This window comes from Danio aesculapii, chromosome 8 (assembly GCF_903798145.1).
Source record: "Danio aesculapii chromosome 8, fDanAes4.1, whole genome shotgun sequence".
NCBI classification, from domain to species: domain Eukaryota; kingdom Metazoa; phylum Chordata; class Actinopteri; order Cypriniformes; family Danionidae; genus Danio; species Danio aesculapii.
In genome coordinates, this window is record NC_079442.1 from 8,858,325 (window position 1) to 8,870,882 (window position 12,558).

Consider the following 12,558-nt stretch of genomic DNA (forward strand, 5'->3'; position numbering starts at 1 on the left):
CCACAAGTCCCAAGTTGTCAAAATAAGTAAATAAATAAATAAAATAATAATAATAATACAAATAAATAAATTAATTAATAAAAACTCCTTACAACATTCTGAGGTTAGTTTTTTGTAACCAAAAAAAATATCTATATGGGATAATGTTCCCAAAACGTTTTTATTTGATTTCCAAAAATTAAACAAATGGGACTCAAACTAAATGTTTTATGTTTAATGTGAAGTAGCCTAAACTAGCCCACCTTGTTTTTATGCAATCAGACTGAGCCCTGCTGAAAATATAAACAAACAAACAATTTAAACAAGATTGCTTTTAGGTTCTATCTGGTTTGCATTTCTCAACCTGACCAGCTGCATGAAAGTGCCTTAAAGTGTTTTTGAATCATACTATTGTATAGCTCAATTATTTGTTGTGCTAATTTTAGTTGCTGTGATAAAACAATTATGGTAACATTAATTACTTTATGTTGTATACGTTTTCTGCAACTGTATAGTATATTTTACTACAATACACCTCGATTTCCTGAATTAAAACTAAACTCTACAATATTTGTTACAATTTATCAGTTCACCATAGTAAATAGGTTAGCCTACCACAGTATTCTATAGCATTCTTTACCAATTAAAGAGTTAAATGCTATAATATACACTACCTGACAAAAGTCTTGTCATCGATCCCAGTTGTAAGAGCAACAAATAATAACTTGACTTCTAGTGGATCTTTTGGAAAAGTGTCAAAAGGTAGATTCCTCAGATGAATCATCTGTTAAACTGCATACCAATCATCTAGGGGGTCTGTCCCTATCACTTTTAGGGACCAACCATTTAGAAACAGGTGATTAATAATTATATAAACGTATGATCTTATACTGCCCCCCCCCCCCCCCCCCCCCCACACACACTTTTAAAATGTCCGCTACACCCCTGATCATCACAAATTACTGCAAAAGACCTATTGTAGGGCCCAAGGATTATCACAGAAACATTCAAGTTTGGTGAAGGGAAAATCATGTCTTGAGTTATATTTAGTATTGGGGCATGCGAGAGATCTGGCAGAGAGGATGGCAACAACAACAACCTGAGGTATCAAGAGATTTGTGCTGCCCATTACAAAGTTCACAGTAGGATAGCACCCTTTCTCATACTTCAGCCTCCAACATCAAAGCTTCTAAAAGCAAAAGAGATCAAGGTGCTCCAGGATTGGCCAGCCCAGTCACCAGGTATAAACATTATTAAGCATGTCTGGGATAAGATGGACAAGGCATTGAAGATGAATCCAGCGAATTTTGATGAACTCTGGGAGTCCTGCAAGAACACTTTTCACAACACAATATTAATTCTTATTCCACTGCACCATGACTTTATATAGATTATATACTATAAAGTATATAATCTCCTAACTACTATAAAGTCAGACCTTACTGTCCTAATTAAATAATTAAAAATAAAGGCATGATCATATTTTATATTGGTAAAATAAGCATGATTCAGAGGCATTTGCCTTTCATATAAGCCACTTCTGACGTCAAATGATCAACTAGAAATCAAGTTATTTGTTGTTCCTAAAATTTGGACGACTGGATTTTGTCAGGTAGTGTACATTATAGTACAGTTTATTATAATATAGTTAAAAACACTATATATTTGCAATAAATTAAGTATTTTTTTTCCTGTGGGTGACCAAATTTCAGTGCAAATCTTACACCAGTTTGCTCAGTAGCAGGAAGAGTGGCGAAAATGTAAATACACTTTCGCGGTTTTCTCCTCACTTCCTGTCCCAGCCCTCACATTTCACCTGTCCGCATTAACAAAACCGGCAAACTACCTGGTTCGTTTACACAAGGGGCGGTTCTTCCCCTTATATCTTTCCCTCCCCTCGGCGCCTCCAATATCGCTCCTTTACTCTCATTACAGTGCTCTTTTCTTATTGCCTGCGTCTGGGAATATTGGATCCTTGCGCTATAGATGCGACCTGGACCGGTGACAAGCATCTCTTCCCGCAGGATGCCTTCACGGACACCCGCGACACTGTCCTGACTGTCCTCCTGCTCCAGCAGCGCATGATCGATACTGTCGCCGTGTTCTGCTTATCGAGCGCTGCGAGATGCCCGACTCAGCATAACCCGCTGCAATGTAACCGATCAGCGCATTTATTCAGAAAGTCAAAACAATTACGCGGATTAAAACGCCTCAGGACGGGATGAAGAGAAAGCGATAAGTATGAAGGTAAGATTTGGGCTCCGCATTGATTTCTAACTGGACGTGTTGCTGTGTGAATATCACTCAGGATGCTGCTGATACCAGAAACAAAAATCCCCAAAAAAGCTATTCACTTTTTTTAAGGGACACAAGTTGTCATTGGCTTAAAAAGCCACAATCCAATGACAGGATCTGTTGTTTTGGAGTGTCCACCACAACGAAGTGCTATCGCGCTGTCCGATATGCGTTTTTTCAGCCAGTGTGTGTGTGTCTGCGTGTGTGTGTGTGTGTGTGTGAGTGTTTTTTTTTTCTTTCTCGCAGACCATCACGGGTCCCGTTCGTAGCTCTCACACACACTGTCCACATACGCGTCTGGCGCGCGCATCCCATCTGCGTGCTCCCAGCGCTCGCTCTCGAAAACAGCCGTTTAAAGTCGCAGAAAGTTAGACATTTTTAAACATAAATACGGATAGTTAACATTTAGGAATATTTAGTGTGGGAATTTGACCGTCTTGGGTCAAACCTAGCCGTTATCAATGTATATAGACGCGTTTAAGCGGATGCTTTTTGAACGGATAAATTGTTTGAAAAGAATGTGTGTGTGTCAGCGGCAGTGCAGGTGAGTGTTTTCTGCTAAATATCCTTGTTTATGGATGTTTGGACTGTAAATGTGGGTGTGAGAGAGAAGTGAGGTAATATTTGTTGAGTTTGTTGTCAAATACATCAGTTTTCTGCTACATAGTAGGCTAGTTTTGATTCATATCTATCTATCTATCTATCTATCTATCTATCTATCTATCTATCTATCTATCTATCTATCTATCTATCTATTTATCTATCTATCTATCTATCTATCTAATTAGTTGTAAATCTCAAATTGTCCTGTCAATATCGGTTCATTGACAGAACAATTTCCCAATTTTCAGTTTTATTCAGTTGATAATTAAGAGTTTCTTCATTTCTATAATATTAAATATAGATTTTTAAAAAGAAAATCTTTGATTACATTTTTTTGAAAACGAATAGTACTTTATTATACAATCAATAGACATTATTTGTTGTTTCATATTTATGTTCAAGTAGTTTATGTGTGTATTATATTCACTAACAGATTATTTTAAAATATAAATTTAGTTATGTACCACTTATATTTGAATAACACCTATATTTAATAAGCTTCATGGATATTAATATGAAATCCAACACACATTGGCTAAATATATGTAACTTTTTTATACGCTTATCTATTATTATTATTATTATTATTATTATTATTATTGCATAATTGTAACATTTGCCGTTGATGCTATAAATGTGTTTGTTTGTGGCTTTCTTGAATGGATGTGATGTAAACTGTCTTGCATGTCATCGACTCGGTTCTCATCTTTGCACTTCATCAAGTTTCATCTCAACTCTCAGAAAGCATGCATGCGTAAATGTAATGATTATGCAATATAAAGTCACAGTGAGTTGTATGTGATCGCTGTATGAGGAAACTGTCAGATGCTGCGTTCATGAGGTGTGTGTGTGTATGTATGGGTGTGTCCGTCCTCATCTGCTTCTGAAATAATGAATGTTATGACCCACACTTCACAACAGTGCATTGCTGTAGGCTCAGAGAGAAGTCAAGGTTATTCTAGGTATGAATCATTCATTACTAGGAGACACAGAAAAGGGGAAGAGAGAGAAGTCTGAAAAAGCAACAATTGCAATATTCCTTATCCCGAACCCCTGAGAAACACTCACTTTACACTACAGTCTCTGTATGTGTGAACATATGGTGACATACAAACATTATTCTCCCCTCACCTTCTCCGTTTCAGCTAAATTACCAATCCATCTCCTGGCCAATTACTTCTAATCTTCTTATTGAAGCTGTCTGAATGTTGCTTGCTTTGAGTTGATCTGATAGCTGAGCGTCTGCTAATGAGATGATTCTGATCCTCTGCACAGAGCATGTATTGTGTGTGTGCTTGTTAATTGGATGATGATATGCACAGTCCACACCTCACTTCATGCATATTCAAGGTGATGTGTTGAGGTGTGGTTGAAGGAGAGAGAGAGAGAGAGAGAAAGATGTGTGGATGCTGCAGTTTACCCTTCTCTGTAGGACAGCACTGCTAGATAATTCAGCTCTTTTTGAGCTCACTGTTTGCATTGCAATGCCGTCACAATCTGCTAATCTGTTTCAGCTCATTCAGTGTCTGATGTCTAATGGGATCTGTGTCAGTCATATTGTTTGAGGAATTGAGAAGGTCGTTTACAAAAGAAGTGGCATCAGGGTTGAAATATTCAATGCTTGTCTAAAAAAATGAACATTTTGCCATTCTATTCTAATTTTGATTTTGTTGGAATTTTTTATGAATTTAATACAGAGTTAAAGTTATAATTATTAGCCCCTGTTTATTTTTTCCCAAATTTGTGTTTCCCAAACACATTTCTACACATAATAGTTTTAAGAACTCATTTTTAATAACTGATTTATTTTATTTTTTGCCATGATGACATTAAATAATATTTTACTAGATATTTTTCAAGACACTTCTATACAGCTTAAAGTGACATTTAAAGGCTTAATGAGGTTAATTAGGTTAACTAGACAGGTTATGGTAATTAGGAAAGTCATTGTATAATGATGGCTATATATCGAAAAAATATATAGCTCAAATGGGCTAATAATATTATCCTTAAAATGGTGTTTAAAAAAATAAAAATTCTTTTATTCTAGGCAAATTAGCCAGACTTTCTCCTGAAAAAAATAATAAATATTGTTTTATAATAATAAAAACATGTTCATGTTGCACTTTTCTATATGCTCAAGTGTAAACAAAAGCAAATTTTGAACTAATAAAACTGTTTTTGATTTTTACATATAATAATTTTATTGTAATAATCTTATTTATATTTATATTTATTTATTAATTTTAATGCTGGGCAAAGATTAATCAAAGATTACAAAATAAAAGTTTATTTTGACATTATATATGTGTGTGCATTTATATATTTATTATGACAATACTGTATATGTGGATATTTTTATATTTATTATGTATATGTGAAATACACACATAGAAATAAATAAATAAATTTTTCATGTAGATATTTAAATTTATATATAATTTGTATCATTCATTCATTTTCATTTGGCTTAGTCACTTATTTATCAGGGGTCACCACAGTGGAATAAAACGACAGCTATTCTAGCATATGTTTTACGCAGCGGATGCCCTTCCAGCTGCAATCTAGTACTGGGAAACACCCATACACTCTCACATTCACTCACACACTCACTCATACAGCCAGTTTAGTTTATTCAATTCACATATAGCACAATGTCTTTGGACTGTGGGGTAAACTGGAGCACCCGAAGAAAACCCACGCCAACAATGGGAGAACATGCAAACTCCACACAGAAATCACAACTGACCCAGCCAGGACTCAAACCATTGACTTTCTTGCTGTGAGGCGACAGTGCTAAGCACTGAGCCACCTTGTAGCCAATTTGTATCATATTTTCTCAAATATATGCATGCATCTGTGTGTTTATATATACATAATAATTATTCGCAGTACACACACATATATTATGTCAAAACAAACTTTTATTTTGGATGTGATTAATCATGATTATTACATTTATTTACTTATTTTACTAACTCATTCAAGGTCATGCTATGAAACATGTTATACAGTATCTATAGTATACTTGCAGTATGCCAAGGTCAGTAAATTTTTTTTTGACCTTATTATATAAAAAATAAGATCAATGTCACACCAAAATAATATTTTTTATAAAAAACGAAACAAAAAAAAAGAATAATAATTATATTTGAATTGGGTTATAAAGTTATATTTGTAAAATACTAATAAAATATTTGCATTACATTTAAAGAATAACTTTTATCCTGAAAAAAACAAAAAATAATTATATTAATAAATTTAAGTTTAAGTTTAAGTTTCCCAATACTGGGTTGCCTTTGGAAGGGCATCCGCTGCGTAAAACATATGCTGGACCATTTGGCGGTTCATTCCACTCGGCGACCTCTGAAATGGAGACTAAGCTAAAGGAAAATGAATAAACGAATTAAGGATAATTACGATTTCCATGTATTTAAAATTAAACATTTTAGTTGCATGGCATTTTAGAGTTTTTTTTATTATTAAAATGCTTAATTTTGAATTTAAACCTTTTTTTTGTTTCTTAAAAGTTATAAAATGCCTATCAATCTCACGGAGTACATTTCTTAGAACTAGTCAAGTGCTTTAAACAAGACATTTGAAAGATTTTTCCTTCTTTTTTCATGAATATTTGATTTATTGATTTATTTATTGACATATTTGACCCTTGATGGCTTACATTTCCTTTTGTATCCTTGAAACTAATGGAATGTCAATTGGGAGTCGATGAAGACAGAACGGTTTTTAAGGGGTCATGACCATTTTCATAAATCTAATCTTATAATTGTCACAAATGTCCATTTATCATCCCAACCAAACTACCTTCAAAAACATAATTTAGACAATAAATTACCTGCGTAATGCGCTTCAGATCATGTGCTTAGATTAAAAAATAGCGCCCCTTTTCTTACTCTGGTTTTTTGGAGCTTTATTAAAAATAAAATCAATTTGCGCGTTCCTAATGATTGTGACACAACACTGATAGAGACTAAATAATCTTTATAATCCATGACTGATTATGTCTACACTTGATGGATGAGCTCACAACAGTTTTACTTACTCACTTTCCTTCACCTTATTCCCTGCTTTATCACGGGTCTGTATGAATCGCCAATTACTCTGGCATGTGTTTTACTGGCAAATTCCCTTCCTGCTGCAACCCAGGATTGAGAGTACAACTTAAAGACTTCACACATTATGGGCCAATTTAGTCTAAAGACTGTTCAACTGTGCTAACCTCTTAGCCACCATTCCACCCCGCAACAGTTCATACCTTTTTAATTTAGAAGCTAAATCAAATGAAACTGTGAGGTGTCATTCATACATACTCCCCAGTGATGGTTATGTTTAGAGGCGGGTTTGATGCAGGGACATTTTATGACTATAAAGGTCCCGGGGCCAGTTGCAGCCAAAGACCCCCTCCCACCATTTGTCCTGTTCTTTCACTTAGCAGTGAATTTGCAGTATTGGTAATATTCAAACTGTTCTCATCCATGGTTCAAGCTGAAATGATTAAAGGTACTGTATGTAAGTTTTTGACTCTTCTAAAGCATAAAAAAAATCTATAATATGTTTGCTAATATTTAAGAAACATGCTAAGTGAACATTCTTGTTTATCTGAAAAACAGTGCTAATATCAGATATTCTGCTTTAAAAATTTGCTTTCTGTGCCGGAACGCTGTCTATGTTTTGGTTTTTTTAACTCACCCACTGCTAGTTTAGCCAATTATATTTCAGCACCCCAAGTTGCCTTGGTGGAAAACCGTGTGTTTTATTCATTCAGTCTGGAAGGCTCTCAAAGTATGCGTCCACGACCGAAATGCGAACTCTGGTGGACAGCAGCCTCCGAAATAAGATGCAGATTCAGAGTTTCATGTGAGGTGGTTATTAATTAGTAAATAATATAAATATTACGAACGTAAACATTAGTTTTGAGCAGGTTACATTGTAACCCCATGTCCTGGAAACATTCTGCTTGAGGAGATTTGCAGTGATAAGCAATTTGGCTGTTTGCAACAGACAAAACACAACACAAATGTAAATACAGCGATTCTGAAGCACAGAATATGTGCACTCACTGCACTCTAATAAAATGGTAAGGTTTACAATCTAATTAATACATATTAAACCTGTTTAACATTATTAAATGTACATACTGAATCACTGATATGTGTTGGTTTGTGTGAGTCACAGTTCTAAAGTTCAATTTCAAACGGTTTATTTTTAAGATCTGAGGTGAACTATCTGCTGCTGCTTTCAGTAGTATGACAATAAATGTCATGTAAAATGCCATTTAAACTCACATTATTTACATTTAACACTGAATAAAGCACACAAGGTGTACCTGATGTGACCAATGTCATAGTTTGCTGTTCAGCTGCAAGAAATTGAATCCGTTTCTAAAATATAAATTTCAGGTGTTGGTTAGAACAAAAACTCCTTTTAATATGCAAAATATTTCTTCTATCACATGCTGTTGCTTTTATTTAAAACACCTTTAGGCTCGATAGTTTGGCACACTTCTGTTGATGTCATCAATCTGGCAACCTTCGCTTGCGTGTTTTGAACAAGGCGTGCAATACCTAGTTCAACCACTGGGTGTCAAACTTACATACTGCACCTTTAACGCTGTGATAATTGACAACAAAATAATTATTACTGTAGCATGTGGTGAACTGTCGTGGGAAGGATAAAATGGATAGTAAAATAACTAACTTTAAGGGCATACACTCAATTAAATTATTCAGCTACACGCACTGTAAGTTTTTTGGCGGGAGCAACCTAATAGTTTTATGTTCCATCCATTTAAATTAGTAAAAACTAATTAGTTAACTGAATTCCTTAATGTTGTCCGAACACAAATTGATTGTGTGGAACCCAGCATTTTTTAAAATAAACTTAATCTGAAAAATCATACATTTAATTTCCCATTACATAGTACACATTTGTATGAATTAGGCACTTTTTGATAATTTTTAAATAGATTTTATAATTTTTTTATACATAAAATAGTTCTGTAGAAATAGAGATCAGGCTAGCACTATCAGAAGTGACATAAACAAATGGCTGCTGCTATTTCTGTCCTGAAGCACTTGTGCTACTTCTGACAATAGGAGAAATGGATTTGCTTTGGTCACTTTCTCATGTGCGTTGCTGACAGTATCTATAGCTTTTGTAGCAGGACGCTATATAGGGTAGGTCTGCAAAATCTATAGTTTCAGCATTAAAATAAAAAATAATTTATGAAAATCCTTCACATCAATCTCAACTTGGTGCTCAGCCAAACATAAAGCATGCAAATAAATATGAAAAGGCGGCAACACCAAAAGCTGCATATCAAATGTATTCAATTTAAAAGGCTAGCTATGGCTATACAATTTTAACCATAACATAGTAAATCAAAGTTCATCATTTACATGTGTTTTTAAGACCTGTGACTAAGTATTTCATGAGAGTCTAAATAATTTGGAAAGAAACTAAATTACTTTTGAGGAAGGTTAATTGAATTCAAGTATTTATATGATGAATACAGCGCTATTTTACATTTGATTACTAAATTTATGTGTCTGAATACTTTGACTCCTCAGAAAAAGCACTGTTTAGTGTTTATTTCTCTTATCTTGCCTCCACTGTATTCGTCTACATGTATTTAGTTTATTATATATTTTAGAGAGATGTAACTTCTCTACAGAATCATTCCAATCAGTCTATAATTTGAAATTCTTGTCAAAAAGATCTATTTAAGTAATATAGTAAAATTATTTTTATATCTCAATATATACATTGCAGAAAAAGGACATATTGTAATGTAATTTTTTCCTCAGTATCAGTGTAGCTCTATTATGCAGCTCAACAGAATGTCATGTCTGGAGTAGACGTTGTGTCAGGATTATAAAGATGGCAATGCAACAACTTCAAATGCATAATTTTTGTCACATGAACAATACTGTTTGTGTGTCTTATGTTTACTCACCTTGCATGCACAGACTAATGGGCTATCTAATGAGGGAATTATTTATTAGTAGACACCAATTGTTTTCTGATGAGACAAAATATAACATTATAACAAAATTTGACATTTGAGACAAAATATAACATTAGTTAAAACCTGTCTTTGGAAGGGATTAGGGCTGGGCGATATGGCAAAAATGCAATCTCCATAAATCTTTTCCATATTAAACGATAACAATATATATATATTTCGTTATAAGTTGTTAATGCTTCCAGCTTTAAAAGAGTATCCTAACAATGACTGAAGCCACAAAGATTAGAGGCTTCATTAAATAACATTTTAAAGTATTGTTGATTAACAAAAACAGTTTACACACTACTCTAATTTTTTGGAGATAACGATTTTTTGTAATATACTTATGATATACAATATAAAATATAATCTTTTGAAGATCTGAAACTGACAGCATATATAGTACACAAACAATAATATACTTATTGCATTTTCTAAAAATAAACAATTACAGAAATATTTTAAAATAAATGTTTCACTTTATAAAAAATGGTAAAAACACTAATCATTAAAATAAACAACAGTTTAACAGTTTATCAAGTTCGCTAAACAATACTGAGTAATGTAGCATATCTCTAATATAAACACAATTACAGATTCCTGTTGTTACATAAGTCTGCTGTGTGATTGGCTCTTAAATCCTTAAATCAATGTTGAGTAAACATGTTCATAGCTTATCATCATTATCGTATGGTGGCCGCGAGAGCTTAATGTGCTGCAGTGTAAGAAAATGCGTGCAACTACAAAAAACGGCAGCAATTTAAGAAAAGATCTTCATCCGTTTGACCGCACATGTGCTGCAAATCACAACGCAAACACATTTTTAAAAAACGCACTGCATTTTCACACAAAGCAAACAATTAATAAAACATGCTGCATTTTCCCACAACACAAACATTTTACGAAAATGTACTGCATTTTCTCACAACACAATGGAAATGTTTCAAAGAGACCCTAAAACGTGATGGACCCGGCTATTTATGTTATGGTTATTTAGGCTAATAAATACTAAAGACAAGGGAATAGGGATATTAAAATAAACAAACAAAAAACTCACCTTTCAAAGATCACCTACAACTTCACTGAGCGATAGTAACGGCACAGCGGCGTCCGTCACATTTGTGGGTCCCCTTGAAGCATTTCCATTGTGTTTCATTCTCTTTGTGTTGTGAGAAAAGGCTGCGCGTTTTATCAATGTTTATGTTGTGGGAAAATGACACGCGCTTTTTAATGTGTATGTGTTGTGAGGATTTGCAGCACGTGTGCTGTCAAACAGATGAAGAATCTTTCTTAATTTGCTGGCATTTTCTGTAATTGCATGTGTTTTCTTAAATTGCAGCACGTTAAGCTCTGTATTGACATAAATTTTATCGCGATTCGATATGATATCATTTATAGACCCAGCCTTGGTAGAGATGTAGCAATTCACTGAACTCATGATTCAATTTCCTATTTGATGATTTGATTTTCTCACTATTTTTTTTATTCGATTTTAGATTTTATTAGAAGACATACAGTGTCCATGTGTCCATTTATTAGGCTATTGCTGCACGTTTTTTTTGTGTGAAATTGATATATAACAGAACTAAATTGAAATGTTAAAGTCTGCGTGAATTTCAGTAGGTTTATGTACTTCCAACTGAAACAAAATATTGAGTAGGGGGTAGGACTTTCTTCTTTCCTCATTGCAAACTGATGGTAAGAGGTACATGGTTAAGAATATTGTGGCTAAAGCCATCAAACTGACATCAACAGAGAAAGATTTACACTCTAAATGCAGAAGCAAGTTGACTTTAATCGAAGATTACCTAAACAAATCGTTTTTGAGTGTATTAACAGATTAATTAATCGCCTAAAGAATTACAATCTATACATGCACAATAAACATTGTCAATTTTGATTTCACACAGACCCCAAATCAAATTAGGTTTGTAAAAATAAAAGAAATGTTTTGATATAAACAAAGTAAGACTTTGTTTTCAATTCATTTTAAATAGAGGCAATTAAAGTTGAAGAATGAGAAGTTTTTAATCTAGATTTGACTGTAATTTTAAAATTCAAAAAAAAAAAAACAGAATGGTCTGACTTTAGTTTTGTACGAACTATTGGCCTGCTATGTGAAACATCTGAAAGATACACCAGATGAGCTGAACGAGATGCAAATGAATTTAAATGAAACGTTAAGATAAACAAAAAATATCACATAAACTTTTCTAAAGACATTCAGTTTTTATTCATTCAGGTCTCCATTTGTATAGTTTTTAAACACTTATCTGAATCAATTTACAACTGGCTTGCAATTTGTTATGTCACAAGTGTTTGACCTAATAAGTAAGTTTTGAGTTTCAAAACTTTTTAATAGTACAGTGACCTTCTATATGTCAAAATATCAAGATTTCTCAATTCATGTTTTCTTTAAGCACATCAAATGATAGTACATGACAATGTCCAATTTCTCCTGAGGGCAAAAAGAATAGCAAAACTATCATAACACTCCAATCAATGAACTAAACTGTTTGAACACTTATATCTTGACCCGGGTCAGTGAAGCGTGGCAGAGTTGAGATTGTACTGTTCTTTATGTTCCCGCCATTTAACCTAAGAGTCAATACCTGGACTGTAGTCCCTCTCTCGCTTCATTATCCCGGCCAAATGGA